Source organism: Xenopus laevis, chromosome 3S, assembly GCF_017654675.1.
Source record: "Xenopus laevis strain J_2021 chromosome 3S, Xenopus_laevis_v10.1, whole genome shotgun sequence".
Lineage (NCBI taxonomy): Eukaryota > Metazoa > Chordata > Amphibia > Anura > Pipidae > Xenopus > Xenopus laevis.
Genome location: NC_054376.1, coordinates 4,083,024 through 4,099,905, shown reverse-complemented (window position 1 = coordinate 4,099,905; position 16,882 = coordinate 4,083,024). Strand labels below are relative to the sequence as shown.

The following is a 16,882-nucleotide window of genomic DNA, read 5'->3' as shown; positions in this document are numbered from 1 at the left end:
CAATTCTCCCAAGAACAGCCAGTCTACTTATGGCCATGTGTCCCAACAGCAGCCAGTCTACTGAAGGCCACATGTCCCAACAACAGCCAGTCTACTAATGGTCACTTGTCCCAACAGCCAGTCTATTGATGGTCACTTGTCCCAAAAACAGCCATTCTACAGATGGTCACTTTTCCTAAAAACAGCCAGTCTACTGATCACTGGTCACTTGTCCCCAAAATATTCAGTCTACTGATGACCACTTGTCCTGAAAACAGCCAGTCTACTGATGGTCATGAGTCCCAGCAACACCCAATCTACTGATGGTCACTTTTCCTAAAATCAGCCAGACTACTGATGTCCATGTCTCCCAATAACACCCAATCTACTGATGGTCAACTGTTCCACCAACACCAAGTCTACTGATGGGCATGCGGTTCACCAACATCAAGTCTACTGACCGTCATGTGTCCCAACACAAAAAAATGCCGGTCTATTAAGGGTTATGTGTCCCAACAACATCCAGTCTATAAATGATCTTGTGCTCCAATACATTTCACTGACTGTCACATGTCATAACAGGAACAAGGTGAAACCTGGAACCAAATGAAATTGATTATAAATATGGTCCCCACCACATAATCTGTATGCCAATTTCAGTCTTGCATTAGACTCTGATGTCTATTGGTGATAGTTATTAGAAAGACAAAAGCTTTGGAATGTGTGAGTCCCTGACCCCCGCCCCTGCACTTGGAGACAAACAGTAATAATTGCATCAACAATTTAATTATTATGTTGATTCAGGGAGGAAGTGAAAGGAGATTTAATAAAGCGGCCTCCACTTAGAGCGGCAAAGACAAGTGGTTACAAGAAAAGAGAACAGGAGATGTCTGGAAGCACAATAATATTATAGAAAGTGCTGCACTAATTGTTTCTTTTCTACTTGCCTCTTCAAAATTCATAAATTAAAAGAAACGCAGATTTCTCCCAGGAAACACAGTAATGGATTGCACAAAGACAGAAGGCTCAGATGATTCAATGGAACAATATTTTCATCTCATTGTCACTATTCCAGGTATAATGTGTGGGTACTGGGGCCAACGGCTATGAGCAGTGAATAACCATGTGCAGCTATGTCTGTAGGATTCCATGGCCTATTGATCATGACTAGGACCACAGTCCCTTGGCCAACAGCCCACCCTGAACTAGTTCCTGAACTGGATTGGCAACCAAACCCCACTTGTACTGACCCTTTACCAATCCTCTTAACATTCAGCTCCAACCACCAGCAGTAGGAACTGGGCAGGTAGGAGATTTGACAGCTTTTTGAATCCTCTAGTGCAGTTGTGGTCAGGCAGTATGTTACCTCAAAAATGGTTCTGCCCTAGGCCAGACCTTTATGGTCTTCCCATAACTTCATATCTGCTTACAGGCTTAGAGGGGCTCATAGTACTGTTTGTTACATGTCACAACAACACCAAAACTACTGGTGGTTCCAGTAACTACCAGTCTAATGACGATCAAGTGATCCACCAACACCCAATCCACTGATGGTCATGTCTCCCAGCAACACCCAGACTAATAATGGTTAAATGTTCTAATAACATCCAGTCTTTTGATGGTATGTGTGCCATCAACACCCAATCTACTAATGGCGATGTGTCCCAATTACATTGAGTCTATCAATGGTCCTGAATCCCAGTAACACCCAATCTACTAATGGTCATGTGTCCCAATTACATTTAGTCTATCAATGGTCCTGAATCCCAGTAACACCCAATCTACTAATGGTCATGTGTCCCAATTACATTTAGTCTATCAATGGTCCTGAATCCCAGTAACACCCAATCTACTAATGGTCATGTGTCCCAATTACATTGAGTCTATCAATGGTCCTGAATCCCAGTAACACCCAATCTACTGATGGCCATGTATCAGAATTACACAAAGTCTTCTAATGGTCCTGAGACCCGGTAACACCCAATAATTGTCTGAATGTCATTAATAACGTTACAAACCATTCCATTCATTCATTTTCCACTGGGGAAGAGAGAGGCTTGTCTGTGTATGTGGTTCAGCCCAAAGTCTGCTTTAAAGGGGGGCGTCTGGCAGGGGACTGTTCCTTTAAGTTGTGTCATGTGTGGGGCCAAGGGCCACGTCAGTGCAACAAGCTCAGGTGCCGTCTGCATGTGGAACCTGCTCACACAGGGAGATCATACTCCTTACACGTAGGGTTGCCACCTTGTCTGGAAAAAAATACCGGCCTTCCTATATATTTATCTTTATTCCCCATTAATAACATTGGAATCACTGACCTTCCTATATATTTATCTTTATTCCCTATTAATAACATTGGGATCACTGGCCTTCCTATATATTTATCTTTATTCCCTATTAATAACATTGGGATCACTGACCTTCCTATATATTTATCTTTATTCCCTATTAATAACATTGGGATCACTGACCTTCCTATATATTTATCTTTATTCCCTATTAATAACATTGGGATCACTGACCTTCCTATATATTTATCTTTATTCCCTATTAATAACATTGGGATCACTGACCTTCCTATATATTTATCTTTATTCCCTATTAATAACATTGGGATCACTGGCCTTCCTATATATTTATCTTTATTCCTATTAATAACATTGGGATCATATCACTGACCTTCCTATATATTTATCTTTATTCCCTATTAATAACATTGGGATCACTGGCCTTCCTATATATTATCTTTATTCCCTATTAATAACATTGGGATCACTGACCTTCCTATATATTTATCTTTATTCCCTATTAATAACATTGGGATCACTGACCTTCCTATATATTTATCTTTATTCCCTATTAATAACATTGGGATCACTGACCTTCCTATATATTTATCTTTATTCCCTATTAATAACATTGGGATCACTGACCTTCCTATATATTTATCTTTATTCCCTATTAATAACATTTGGGATCACTGACCTTCCTATATATTTATCTTTATTCCCTATTAATAACATTGGGATCACTGACCTTCCTATATATTTATCTTTATTCCCTATTAATAACATTGGGATCACTGACCTTCCTATATATTTATCTTTATTCCCTATTAATAACATTGGGATCACTGGCCTTCCTATATATTTATCTTTATTCCTATTAATAACATTGGGATCACTGACCTTCCTATATATTTATCTTTATTCCCTATTAATAACATTGGGATCACTGACCTTCCTATATATTTATCTTTATTCCCTATTAATAACATTGGGATCACTGACCTTCCTATATATTTATCTTTATTCCCTATTAATAACATTGGGATCACTGACCTTCCTATATATTTATCTTTATTCCCTATTAATAACATTGGGATCAACTATCATTTTTACTGGCCAGATGGCAACTCTACTTACAGTAAATATCTGGGGGAATAGAAACAGCCGATACATTATTTTATTCCCTGATCTCCCCTGGCGGTTCAGTTGACTCCGATACTGCGCCCCAACTATTAGCCTTTATCTCAGCCGGCGCAACATCGTCCCTACAGCAGTAATTAGCAGAGCCATAAAAAATACATTTCATTTCGCTGCGACCTTTCCGTGCTTTATTGTTACTGTACTTATGGTTCCTCCGAGCGTGTGATCCCGCCAAAGCCTGTGTTATAGCCCTCAATAATACGTGCGCTGCCGCTTTAATAGGCTGTGATTCATTCATAACAACAGTGTGGTATTTAGTCTGTTACTGAATCACCTCCTCTCCATATACACACACATTCATACGGGGGTGCGGCCTTGAAACCGCAGTACTAAAGGGTAAATATCCTTCAAAAAATAATTCACTTTAACTCATTGGGGCTTATTTTTACATGCCTTGCAGCAATAATGTGCACTTTGCCTCGAGAGCTCTACTAAAAACAAGGCCATAGTTTTATGGGATCTCTCTGTACAGACTATGAGCAAACTTAGGGACTGTTCCTGCTGAATTGTGCTTAGTACAGGGAATACCTATGCTGCCATAGTTTTATGGGATCTCTCTGTACAGACTATGAGCAAACTTAGGGGACTGTTCCTGCTGAATTGTGCTTAGTACAGGGAATACCTATGCTGCCATAGTTTTATGGGATCTCTCCTCCCCTATTTCAGGAGGGCAGGGTTCAGCTCACAAGCAGTACACTGGTAAATAATGCAGTCGGCTTTTTTTAACCAGTAATTTGACATGAAGCCAAAACAAATAGACCTTAAAAAAGGAAAGAAAGGCTTGTTATCGTGCTATTCGGGCCCCAGTTTAACGGAGCAATATTTGCTGTTCTCCTGCCCGCGGCTCAGACAATGCAGTTTCCGATTTAGGGACGACGAAGCTCCTTTCTATTTTTGGCGTCTCCCATTAGTTATTCTGGTCGGCGCAGGAACGAGATCCGCTGACTTACCATGTGCAAATGGCTAATTATTATTTGTCGGAGACTAAGGCGGTCGTTTTATAAATCTATAACGAACGCTTATTCCCCGCGTTAATTAAACTGAGCAACGGAGAAGTAAAAGGGATGTCATTTCCCCCCCCCCCTTTTATTGATGGAGAAATGAAACATCGCTGCTGTTCCTGAGCAGAATCGGCAACAGACGTGGGGCTGCGTTTGGCATTCCTATAGGGAGGAAAACTATATCAGTATCCCCAGAAACTGTCAGATGGAGTCAATAGGCAGCTGATGACACGTATACATACCTCCCAACTGTCCTGTTTTTCACAGGACAGTCCCGATTTTGACAGCTCAGCCCGCAGCCCCGGATTGTTACTGAAATGTCCCGACTTTCTCTTTGATCTCCTGCACTGAACAGCCGGGAAAAAATATAAAGTTTCCAAGACGTAATCGGCAGAGAGCCCAGAATACGTGGCAGGTGCACTTGGATACTTTTGTAACAATTTAAGATAAGCAAATGTAACAATTTAAGATAAGGAAAGAAACAATTGTAACAATTTAAGATAACAGGTCTCTTGGGGAAACGGTGACTTGCAGCTTAAAGGGCAATTCACCTTCATTAGCAAGACTGTAATAACACATGTGTTCAAACTGTCATAACCTGCCAAATTTTGTAAAATGAATATGGTAATTAGGGGGTGTGGCCAAAAATAATCTTTTTGTCCCTCTTTCTATTTAAAAAATGTTGGGAGGTATGGCCTGGCACTTGGAGTTTGCTTTTTGATTTAAATCAGCTTTGGCCTCATTTCCTTACCCCATGGGCTCAAGGGTTGGGGTCCCTTAGGAACCAGCCTCACACTGGCTATAGGAGCCCCGACACCCCCAGGTTCCCCCACAACCCCCTCTGCCCCCCCACTCCGTGTACCATCCTCTCCTCAAGCCAGCAATAGGGCCCGGCCAGTGAACCTGGGTCATTTGGGCCCACCGGGTTTTTTCCCGGTCTCCCGCTAGTCCAGTTCGACCAAGTTAGGAGCCATTCATGGAGCAGTTGCACCCTATGGACTTTTAGCTCTGCATCTTGTTCCAAATCTGTAGGGAGGGCTGCTAGTAGTAATTATGGGGCCCCCTGTTGCCATTCTACTGTTAATTAGGGTGCTCCACCCAGGGGTCCCCCATAATCCACCGGGTCCCTGACCGTAGTAGACCCTAACCCTGATTGTAGGCTTCAAGGCAACTCCAGGCAGGTGTGAAGGGGGTTACAGGGAGGGAGTGACATATAATACTCCATTTCCAGTACAGGTGTGGGACCTGTTATCCAGAATGCTTGGGACCTGGGGTTTTCCAGATAACGGATCTTTCTGTAATTTGGATCTTCATACCTTAAAGGGGACCCGTCATTCCAGATCCTATTTTATCATGTTAATTAAGCAAAATGAACTTTAATTCCACTATATAAATTATTTGAATCTTGTTTCCTTCAGTCTGGGAATTCATAATTATAACAAGCAGGCAGGAGCCATTTTGTGGGACACTGTTATTAAGACAAGTCTTGTATCATCTCAGAATCTTGTTTGTGCAGCAGAATGGGGGACCTGATGTCCATCCCCATGTCCTGGTTACACAATTAAAGAGAACGGGGGAATGTGGGGAGAGCAGTGACATGTAGGAAGTGCTGAATGGAAAGTGAAAGTAATTGCTTGCCCCGCCTCTAGGAGGGGCAGACAATATTTGATTGACAGCTGAGATTTTGAAATGAGTTTACAACCGCTATGAATGCTTCAATAAAAAAAGAATTTGGATTTCATGTTTAATTTGTAAAGGACTTTTATTTTACAGCTTTCTCTGTCTGGGTGACAGGTCCACTTTAAGTCTACTAGAAAATCATGTAAACATGAAATAAACCCAACAGGCTGGTTTTGCTTCCAATAAGGATTAATTATATCTTAGTTGGGATCAAGTACAAGCGACTGTTTTATTATTACACAGAAAAAGGAAATCATTTTGAGAAATTTGGATTATTTGGATAAAATGGAGTCTCTGGGAGACGCCCTTTCCGTAATTCGGAGCTCTCTTTATAACAGGTCCCATACCTGTACTATATATTGAGTGGGGGAATTACTGTATATATAGTAGATACAGTTGGCTTGTGGGTAATGATTTACATGCCACACTTTTATACATGGACAGCGACTGCAAGAATGTGCTTTATGCTGGAGGGCCACCATTGCTCTGACAACCCCCAATCCTCCTCACTTTGCCCAATGTAGTGTGAATGGCAAATATCACAGTCGCAGCCATAATGGCTCAGTGCACTTGATTTGGCACAGCCGGGGCCCTAGTGGACAGAGCAGCACATTTCTATATGAGTCCCGCTGTGCCCAGAGCATTCCCCACCGCGTTGCCTTTTCTTGCAGCAGACCCTGGGGCTGCCGTACAGCCGCACGATTCTCACTTTCTTCTCTTCTCCACCTGAGCTGAAAGGAGCCGTAATTGGGAGCAGCGTGGGCTCCGGTGACATTATAAGGGACAGCACCTCAGTAGTCAGACACATTACACTCCAGATATTCCAGACAATTGAATGTAAATGACAAAGGGGGATATAGTTGAACTACACACCAACCTACAGCCCAGCAGCGTGTGCAGGGAGTTGTAGTAGCACTACATGCGCACACCCTCCGGCAGCATCAGAGCTCTGATTCCATCACTCGCGGCTTCTCCCACTGCTGCTTACGCTCCTATTTAACATTCCAATTGCGTCCGTTTTGCTCAGAGACAACCGATTGCCTCATGTATCATTCATAATAAACCAAACGCACTTCAGCTTAAAGGGCAACTAAACCTGTGTACCAAAAAGGGAGGCATTCAAAATAGAAGACGATTCAGGAGGCTGAAAGCCCCTAAATGCCCAGAGGATCCTCCCTATAATATAGAATAACACATCTCCCAGTGATATCTCCAGTTCCATGCTATACACACAGCCACACCCCAATACATGCAGGCCACACCCAGTTATACTGATCCATGTCACTGATCCACCAAACCACTCCCACTTACCCACAAGCCCCACCCCTTTCTGAGTCCTCTCATTGGGACTGCTTCACCTTAAAGGAACAGTAACATCAAAAAATGTAAGTCTTTTAAAGTAATACAAATATAATGCAGTGTTGCCCTGCAGTGGTAAAACTGTGTGTTTGCTTCTACTTTTGTTTATATAAATAAGCTGCTGTGTAGCCATGGGGGCAGCCATTCAAAGGAGAAAAGACCCATCTTACAGCAGATAATCTCTGTAGAACATAAAGGTGTTATCTGTTATCCACTATTTATCCTGTGCCATATAGACTTTTATCAATTTCCACCATTGCTACACAGCAGCTTGTTTATATAAACTATAGTAGTACTTATCTGTTATCTACTGTGTATCCTGTGCTTGAATGGCTGCCCCCATGGCTACACAGCAGCTTGTTTATATAAACTATAGTAGTACTTATCTGTTATCTACTGTGTATCCTGTGCTTGAATGGCTGCCCCATGGCTACACAGCAGCTTGTTTATATAAACTATAGTAGTACTTATCTGTTATCTACTGTGTATCCTGTGCTTGAATGGCTGCCCCCATGGCTACACAGCAGCTTGTTTATGTAAACTATAGTAGTACTTATCTGTTATCTACTGTGTATCCTGTGCTTGAATGGCTGCCCCATGGCTATACAGCAGCTTGTTTATATAAACTATAGTAGTACTTATCTGTTATCTACTGTGTATCCTGTGCTTGAATGGCTGCCCCATGGCTACACAGCAGCTTGTTTATATAAACTATAGTAGTACTTATCTGTTATCTACTGTTTATCCTGTGCTTGAATGGCTGCCCCCATGGCTACACAGCAGCTTGTTTATATAAACTATAGTAGTACTTATCTGTTATCTACTGTGTATCCTGTGCTTGAATGGCTGCCCCCATGGCTACACAGTAACTTGTTTATATAAACTATAGTAGTGTTTCTGAAGCAAACAGATCAGTTTTACTAGTGCAGGGCAACAGCACATGATATTTTCATTACTTCAAAACACTTCACTGTTCCTTTAACAAGAGGATTGGTCACTCACAGTCTATACTGTAAAGCAGCAAGAGCTCCACCTCCTGGCCAGAAGGGAGCACTGCAGCCAAAACTAAATACCAAGAATTTATGGACTTTGAGCTGCCTAAACCATCACCCCCTTCCCCCAACATCTAATCCATTCCATTAACCAGAAACATTAATCAAGTAAATGCCATCAGCGAGATAATGATCCGACCCTGGAACCATTCCGACCTATTCTCCTTTAAATGCTCGGACTGGATCATTATGGAACCCCTGATGCAGGAAGCTTGCTTGATGGCTTATTTAAAGAGACGGTTCCTTGATTCAGCCTGATTGTCTTCCCAATTTGCACATATATTTCAGCAGCAGCAATTTTATCCAGCAACTCGTCAATTCCACCATTGGAGATAGAGAACGGTGAAAAAAACGCAGGGCGGGGGAGCATTCCTTGGAAACAGGTCTAAATGGATTCCCAGCATTATTCACAAGAGGGGATGAAAGATGATTACGCTAAGTGATGAGTATGGAACGATTAAAGTGATCAGCCCTGATTGGTGCAACAACTTTCCCAGTTAATGTCTGTAAATGAGATTCCTCCTTCTGCCACTAGGCGGCGCCTGCAGCAAAAGCCAACAGCAGAGCAAACAGTCTGTCAAAATCCTTGGAAAATGGCACTGCTGCAAAAGCTCTGGACTTTACTGATGATAAATTACAAAGGTCTCTGTCGGTTTCTTAGTTTCATCATCGTCTCCACTTATTTGAATGGAAAATGTATGAAAGTCCAGCTTAGACCTGCCCTTCTGCTCCTTTGCCTTTCAAGTGAATAGGAACAATGGCAGGTGATCAGAGGGGACTTTCCGGACAAGGACAAAAGGAAATTAATATTTTCTGAAGGATTATTTCCCCTTTAATGTAAACCCAGTTTCATCAGGAATCAGAGAGAGAGGGTGGGAAGATGGCAGGGAATTCCGTGGGATTGACATTCCAGAGGGAGACAAATGCTACGATCAGGTTCATCCTTTGATTCTATCCAGTAACTCCCAGTGGCAAGGTGCATTGTGGGCAAAAAATAGGGTGTTGTCTATTGGCCCCCTGTGATACCCCTACTATGTTATTGGCTACTCAGAGGTGGCAATATTTTGTGTGGACAAAGGTAACCCATAACTGAAAGGTTTTTGTTTCTCCGACCAGCCCCTCAGAGTGGATTGAGCTGTCAGACAGGGGAAGGTGTTCATAACTAACTGCCTATAATAATCCTTACAGCTAATTAACCTCAGTGCTTCCGCTGTGGTCCCTACACAAACAATTAGACTAATAGAATCACAGAACCAAGACATGACGTTGGCCCCAACGCATTTCACAGTCAATTCAGGGAAATTATAATTCCTGGTCTCCTTGAACCTGCAGTATCATTCATCTCTAATTGACCCATCAGAATTGTACTGTTTCTTTCTGTGATTTTCTTATTTGCAAGGACCCCCGTCAGATTTGTTGTACGGTCCATTGCCCTGGAACCCATATATGTCCCTGCACAGCAGCAGCTGAATGTAAAGTAACACGGCAGAAATATGGATACGAACAGCAACTATAGACTCAGGTGTAGTAGGAAGACTAGTGTCTATAGTAACAGTGGATAATAGTCTCTGGGAAGGGAGTGTGACTGTGGGATAGCAGGTATAGTAGGGAGAGATGTGTCTATAGTAACAGTGGATAATAGTCTCTGGGAAGGGAGTGTGACTGTGGGATAGCAGGTATAGTAGGGAGAGATGGTGTCTATAGTAACAGTGGATAATAGTCTCTGGGAAGGGAGTGTGGCTGTGGGATAGCAGGTATAGTAGGGAGAGATGGTGCCTATAGTAACAGTGGGATAATAGTCTCTGGAAGGGAGTGTGACTGTGGGATAGCAGGTTATAGTAGGGAGAAGATGGTGTCTATAGTAACAGTGGATAATAGTCTCTGGGAAGGGAGTGTGACTGTGGATAGCAGGTATAGTAGGGAGAGATGGTGTCTATAGTAACAGTGGATATAGTCTCTGGGAAGGGAGGTGACTGTGGGATAGCAGGTATAGTAGGAAGAGATGGTGCTATAGTAACAGTGGATAATAGTCCTGGGAAGGGAGTGTGACTGTGGATAGCAGGTATAGTAGGGAGAGATGTGTCTATAGTAACAGTGGATAATAGTCTCTGGAAGGGAGTGTGACTGTGGGATAGCAGGTATAGTAGGGAGAGATGGTGCCTATAGTAACAGTGGATAATAGTCTCTGGAAGGGAGTGTGACTGTGGGATAGCAGGTATAGTAGGGAGAGATGGTGCCTATAGTAAACAGTGGATAATGAGTCCTCTGGGAAGGGAGTGTGACTGTGGGGATAGCAGGTATAGTAGGGAGAGATGGTTGGTCTATAAGTAACAGTGGATAATAGTCTCTGGGAAGGAGTGTGACTGTGGGATAGCAGGTATAGTAGGGAGAGATGGTGCCTATAGTAACAGTGGATAATAGTCTCTGGGAAGGGAGTGTGACTGTGGGATAGCAGGTTATAGGTAGGGAGAGATGTGTCTATAGTAACAGTGGATAATAGTCTCTGGGAAGGGAGGTGTGACTGTGGGAATAGCAGGTATAGTAGGGAGAGATGGTGTCTATAGTAACAGTGGATAAAGTCTCTGGGAAGGGAGTGTGACTGTGGGATAGCAGGTATAGTAGGGAGAGATGTGTCTATAGTAACAGTGGATAATAGTCTCTGGGGAAGGGAGTGTGACTGTGGGATAGCAGGTATAGTAGGGAAGAGATGGTGCCTATAGTAACAGTGGATAATAGTCTCTGGGAAGGGAGTGTGACTGTGGGATAGCAGGTATAGGTAGGGAGAGATGGTGCCTATAGTAACAGTGGATAATAGTCTCTGGGAAGGGAGTGTGACTGTGGGATAGCAGGTATAGTAGGGAGAGATGGTGTCTATAGTAACAGTGGATAATAGTCTCTGGGAAGGGAGCTGTGACTGTGGGATAGCAGGTTATAGTAGGGAGAAGATGGTGTCTATAGTAACAGTGGATAATAGTCTCTGGGAAGGGAGTGTGACTGTGGGATAGCAGGTATAGTAGGGAGAGATGGTGCCTATAGTAACAGTGGATAATAGTCTCTGGGAAGGGAGTGTGACTGTGGGATAGCAGGTATAGTAGGGAGAGATGTGTCTATAGTAACAGTGGATAATAGTCTCTGGGAAGGGAGTGTGACTGTGGGATAGCAGGTATAGTAGGGAGAGATGGTGTCTATAGTAACAGTGGATAATAGTCTCTGGGAAGGGAGTGTGACTGTGGGATAGCAGGTATAGTAGGGAGAGATGGTGCCTATAGTAACAGTGGATAATAGTCTCTGGGAAGGGAGTGTGACTGTGGGATAGCAGGTATAGTAGGGAGAGATGGTGTCTATAGTGTTCTTTGACCAATTCTATTTTCCAACCAACATTCCCCCAAAGATAGGATTGGTATAGGGTCGGTGCTTGGGTGCGAGTAAGACTTTCTGACTTAAATGGTTTTGAAGGGGAACTAAATCGTGTGCTTTCTATGGACCTGTGATACACAAACTCACACATTCCAGGCACAGCAATAAAATAACCACCAAAGCTTCTGCTGCTGTCAGAATAAATACAATGACCCTGATTTATTAGGAGTTCTAATTGCCCTTTAAGTAGCTGCAGAGCAATATACTGTACATTGCTTTTCTTTTCTACTCTAATACAGGAATATTCCTCTTGTTTCAGCCATTGCTGAACTACAACTCCCATTCGGGGACAGTCAAAGGCAGGGAGTTGCAGTACATCAACAGCTGCCCAGGACTGTTGACTAAAAAATCCCTGCACCCACCATAAGTATTCTGTCAACCTATAAAGAGCAATGGGAATGTAGTACAATATAAATGACCCATTACATAGTGCATCCATCAGTCCATCTATTGTATTTGTAGTAGCACAGCACTGGATTGTAACAACTGGTACAAAATTGTGTTGCCATCAGGGTGAGTTGGGGTAATTCTGCTACAATAGTAGCCAACAATGGGGTCACAACACTGACTTCCAGACTTCCGAAATCTTAAGAAGCCATTCCCTACCAGCCCAACTGCCAGCTCTGCCTCATGAGGAGCACTTAGTGATGCCCAACAAAGGCATCAATCGATTTGCCTAAACCTGGGCACATACACACGGGGTTGACAACTGTCACAAAATAAAAAGATAGTGACCCATTGAGGTCAACCTTTTTCAAAACCACCCACTCAGAGAATAAATAATGAAACCATTAGCAGGATGGTTCTAATCCTATGGGTGGGAACCAAAATCGGGTCTCCAGGATGTTAATGGTGGATCTCACTGAAGTTCCTACTACATCGTTTTTTGGGATAAGGCACATCATACACACAAGGTTGACAACCGGCATAAAATAAAAAGATAGTGAAAGCCACCATTCTATTGAGGTCAACCTTTCCAAAACCACCCACTCAGAGAATAAAACATGAAACCATTAGCAGGATAGTTCTAATCCTATGGGTGGGAACCAAAATTGGGTCTCCAGGACGTTAATGGAGATCTCAGTGAAGTTCCTGTTACAAGAGTATTTGTAATAAGGCACATCATTACTTCTAAGCCAATGCTTGGGTCACAACGCTGAGGTCCTCTGGAAAAGAGTTTGAGAAACCCTTTCCTGGCAGCCCAACTGCCAATTCAGCCTCAGGAGGGGAAGTCAACAATGCTGCTCAAGGTTTTAAGGACCTTTTTGGATGGGAACCTTCCTAGCATTTTAGTCACTGAGCATGAGAAAACCATATACGTCCGTGCTCAGGTTGATGCTACACATAATAGAGATACATAGACTGGGAGGTCCTCAGGGGATTTACTTACTCTCCGCTTCATCTATGTCAACAATGAATATCTAACAAGCTGGAGACGGCTGGACCACCAGGGGGTGAAGCATGAAGGCACAGAATGAAGTAAACTGATGCATGGAGACAATTCCATTTTTCAGTCTTTTTCCATTTTGTATCTATTGTTTAACCTTCATATTGTTCCATGAATGTTCTTCACACTTGTTCTACAACCCCTGAAATCTTTCTAAATATTAATGGTGAACCATACATATATATATATCATGGAAGGATAGAGCTCTATATTGGTCTTAAATCTGGACACTATGCCAACGCTCTTGGACTTGGACTTATGTTTTTTTAAATACCCCTTTAATATTCCCCTTGACTGTATCATTGATTGTATAACTTTGGAAGACGCGGAGCTATTTGCACATATAATTGCACCTGTTCTTCTCTTGATACCAAGTAACTGCTCAGTTGGAGGACCCAGCTGGGTTCCAAAGCATTTAAGAAGAAGGTTGACAAGAGGGAATTTATCTTGTACACTTACACGGCTTGCAAGCCACCAACACAGAATAGTGTGCACTTGTTCAAGTTTCAATAATATGAAAATGCTTCAGGCTGAGCATATTAACTGACATCCCCTCCCCATGGTTATTTACCCTTCGTACCTTATTCAAAGAATCCGTTGTCAGCCTCAAATCCGGTTAAGGAGCATCGGGAGGGAACTGAATCATCGTTGACTTGGTTGATTGTATGCGGGTGGGTGACGGCACCTTTGTTTGGAGAGATGTAAAATTGACTCCAGTTAGGCGATGAGGTTGGGTGATTTTGGGGTCCTGTGAGAGTGCTAATTTCCACAGGGAGGTGATGGCATCTAAGTCAATCTTGGAGAGGTGACCTTGTTCATCTGTAGGACTGATGGCTGCTTCTTGGAAGCTCAGTTGGAAGTATCCGTAGAATGTGGTTCTTGACCTTTAATTCCGTCTAGGAAAGTTTTAGTTTGCAAAGTCCTTGACCATTTCAGAGAATGATAATGGAACACCAAGGAAGGTGTGTGACTGGAACCCTATGAATGGGACTACTCTTGGAGAACTCCTTTACAGGTCAAGGTGCTGGAGGCTCTGCTTCCCTTCTCCTCCCTGTATAAATGTCTTTATATGTAGGACAACAGAGGGGTGGATTTCCTTTAACTGTTTCCCCAAGGGGCTCGCTCTTTGTGTTTGTAGATCAGGGCGTCTCCAGTGATGATAACACTGTAAATGTCGGGGTGCCTAGTTGTGATCTTGTACTTGATGCCTAGTTCGGGTCTCCCAGACGGGGTGCTGGTTATCTCTTCTCTTTCTTGGGGTGCTCTTGTCAGTAAAAGGATCTCAAATGGGGGTTTGGGGTTTTACCTTTACCTGGGGGTCTGCTTGTGGGGAATTAGGTCCATGGAAATGGGGGAGACTTGTTCAGGTCTCTCTTTGTTAATGAGGGGCCCAAGTATGAAGGGTTGGAGTTTGTGTCCAGCCTGGAGGGGGGTCTCTTTGTTGGTAGGAGGGTCCCAAGGGGCGGGGAGATGTGGGGTCGTTGTCAGTGAGAGGCTCCAGTTAAATCCTTACAGTATTAGTCTGGGGGTCCTTTATCCTTTAGTCTCAGGAGCAGCCGGTAAATGTGAGTTTGTCGCTCGCCAGGGAAAGGCCCGAGTTGGTGTCAGTTTGGGATCAGATTCCCCGGCCTGTGTCTCAGCCCCCCAGCTCTCCCGCCTCCATCCCCGCAGCCCCCCGACCCCTCCCGACTCCTCCAGCTCCCGGTGCGACTGCTTCTCTGGGCCGCAGATCTCCCGGTTTCTCTGCGCTACAGGCGGCCCCGGATTTCAGCACCAAGGACAGATCCCCGTTAGGAATTAGCGGGAGAGTCGGGCGCTGGGGTCGCGCAGATCTGGAGGAGACTCGGCTGGTAACGAAGGGGTAACGGGGAGCTGAGATTTCTCCTCCAGCCCCGAGATCTGCCTGATCCTCTCCTGCGTCCCCCGGACTTCTAGCGACAGCCCCCCCTCCTGCCTTCAGTCTTTCCCTCCCAACCCCCAGCTCTGCCCCTCCCACCCCTACTAGGCCCCTCCCACCCCTTCTAAACCCCTCCCACCCCCTGCTGAAACCCCTCCCACCCAATCTATATCCCACCCACTCCTATCTGTATCCCTCCCATCCCTATTAAATCCCACCCACCCCCTTCTTGTACTCCTTCCACCCCTTCTGAATCCCCACCCACCCCAATCTATATTCCTCCCACCCCTATTTTAATCCCATCCATACTGAATCCCACCCCCTCTCTGTATCTCACCCATCAGTCTCTGTATCCCCCTCCCAGGTCCTTCCTTCTCTATGTGTCTCCCACCCACTATCTCTTCTCTCCCACCTCTTTGCTTCCCTAATTCAGCTCTATCCCTCCCTCCTCTTCTCATTTTCTTCCCTCAGTCCATCCCTCCCAAATGTTCCCCTCCCAGTTCCAACTGCGTTTCACCCAAATCCCTCCCACCCCGAGTAGTTACCCAATCGGATCTGTATCTGTCTCATTGTCTATCCCACCCCATTCCCTCTGTCCATCCCTCTGTCCATCCCTCCAGCTGCTCATCTTTCTGTCCTCAATGATCTATTCCTCCATCGACAGCCCTCCCCCTCCTCTGTCGTTCTCTATTCCAGCCCAACTTCTCTAAATAATGAGACTTTCCCAAAATCTGTAGCTTTCCCTCTCCCAGCCCTTTGTCCATCCTTCTATGTAACTATAAGGTGAGCAGACCCTATTCTGACGATGTCTCTAAAACAGGGGTTTTTTACTTGTGAGCCACATTCAAATGTAAAAAAATTTGGGAGCCACACAAGAGTGAAAGTTCCAGGGGTGGAAAATAATGGATGTGATTGGCTACTGGTGGCCCCTATATAGACTGACAACTACAGGGGTCTCTGTTTGGCTGGACATCTGGTTTTATACAACAAAAACTTCCCTCCAAGCCTTGAAAAATTTAAAAATAATCACCTATTTTGAGGCCACTGGGAGCAACAGCCAAGGGGTCTGAGAACATGTTACTCATTAGCCACTGGTTGGTGGTCATTGGTCTAAAATCTCTCCATCTCAGTATAGATTATACTCTTCCCAACCCTCTTTCTTATCTCACTGTTCTTAATCTTCAGACAATGTCCCTGTCTATCCTAAACTTCCCTGTGCTCCTCTCTCTGCCCCAGTCTCTGTACCTTGTCTGCCCCTTCCCAAAATCATTTATGGTGTGTAGACTTTGGAAATGGGTGGAATTGCTGAGACACCTGGTCATCCCTGGGCTACTGAGTCTTATTTCTATGGGTCCAGTCTGTATTTACCTTTTACCATTGCCCCTATCTGGGGGACTTCTAAAGTTCCATCATTCTGTTCTTTACTTTGTCAACTTTTCCCAAATCAGACAGACCCAGGCCAAGTTGGCAGGGCACCCTAGGCAACCTGGTTAGCCCCCTCCCCGGCGCTTGTGCAAAGGGCACCGCAATGTGGTGATACACAGAGGTGCAACAAAGACAAGTGC

At 44.1% G+C, this 16,882-nt stretch overlaps 1 protein-coding gene across 1 annotated transcript in view; it reads right to left on the bottom strand.

Moving 5' to 3' along the window:
- The window catches only part of LOC108712551 (LARGE xylosyl- and glucuronyltransferase 1), a 190,200-nt gene extending 174,834 nt beyond the window's left edge, over positions 1-15,366 (bottom strand). The window contains exon 1 of the mRNA XM_041587894.1: positions 14,001-15,366. The gene's annotated coding sequence lies outside the window, so the exon portion shown is untranslated. The remainder of the gene's footprint in view (positions 1-14,000) is intronic.
- Positions 15,367-16,882: the final 1,516 nt, after the last annotated feature.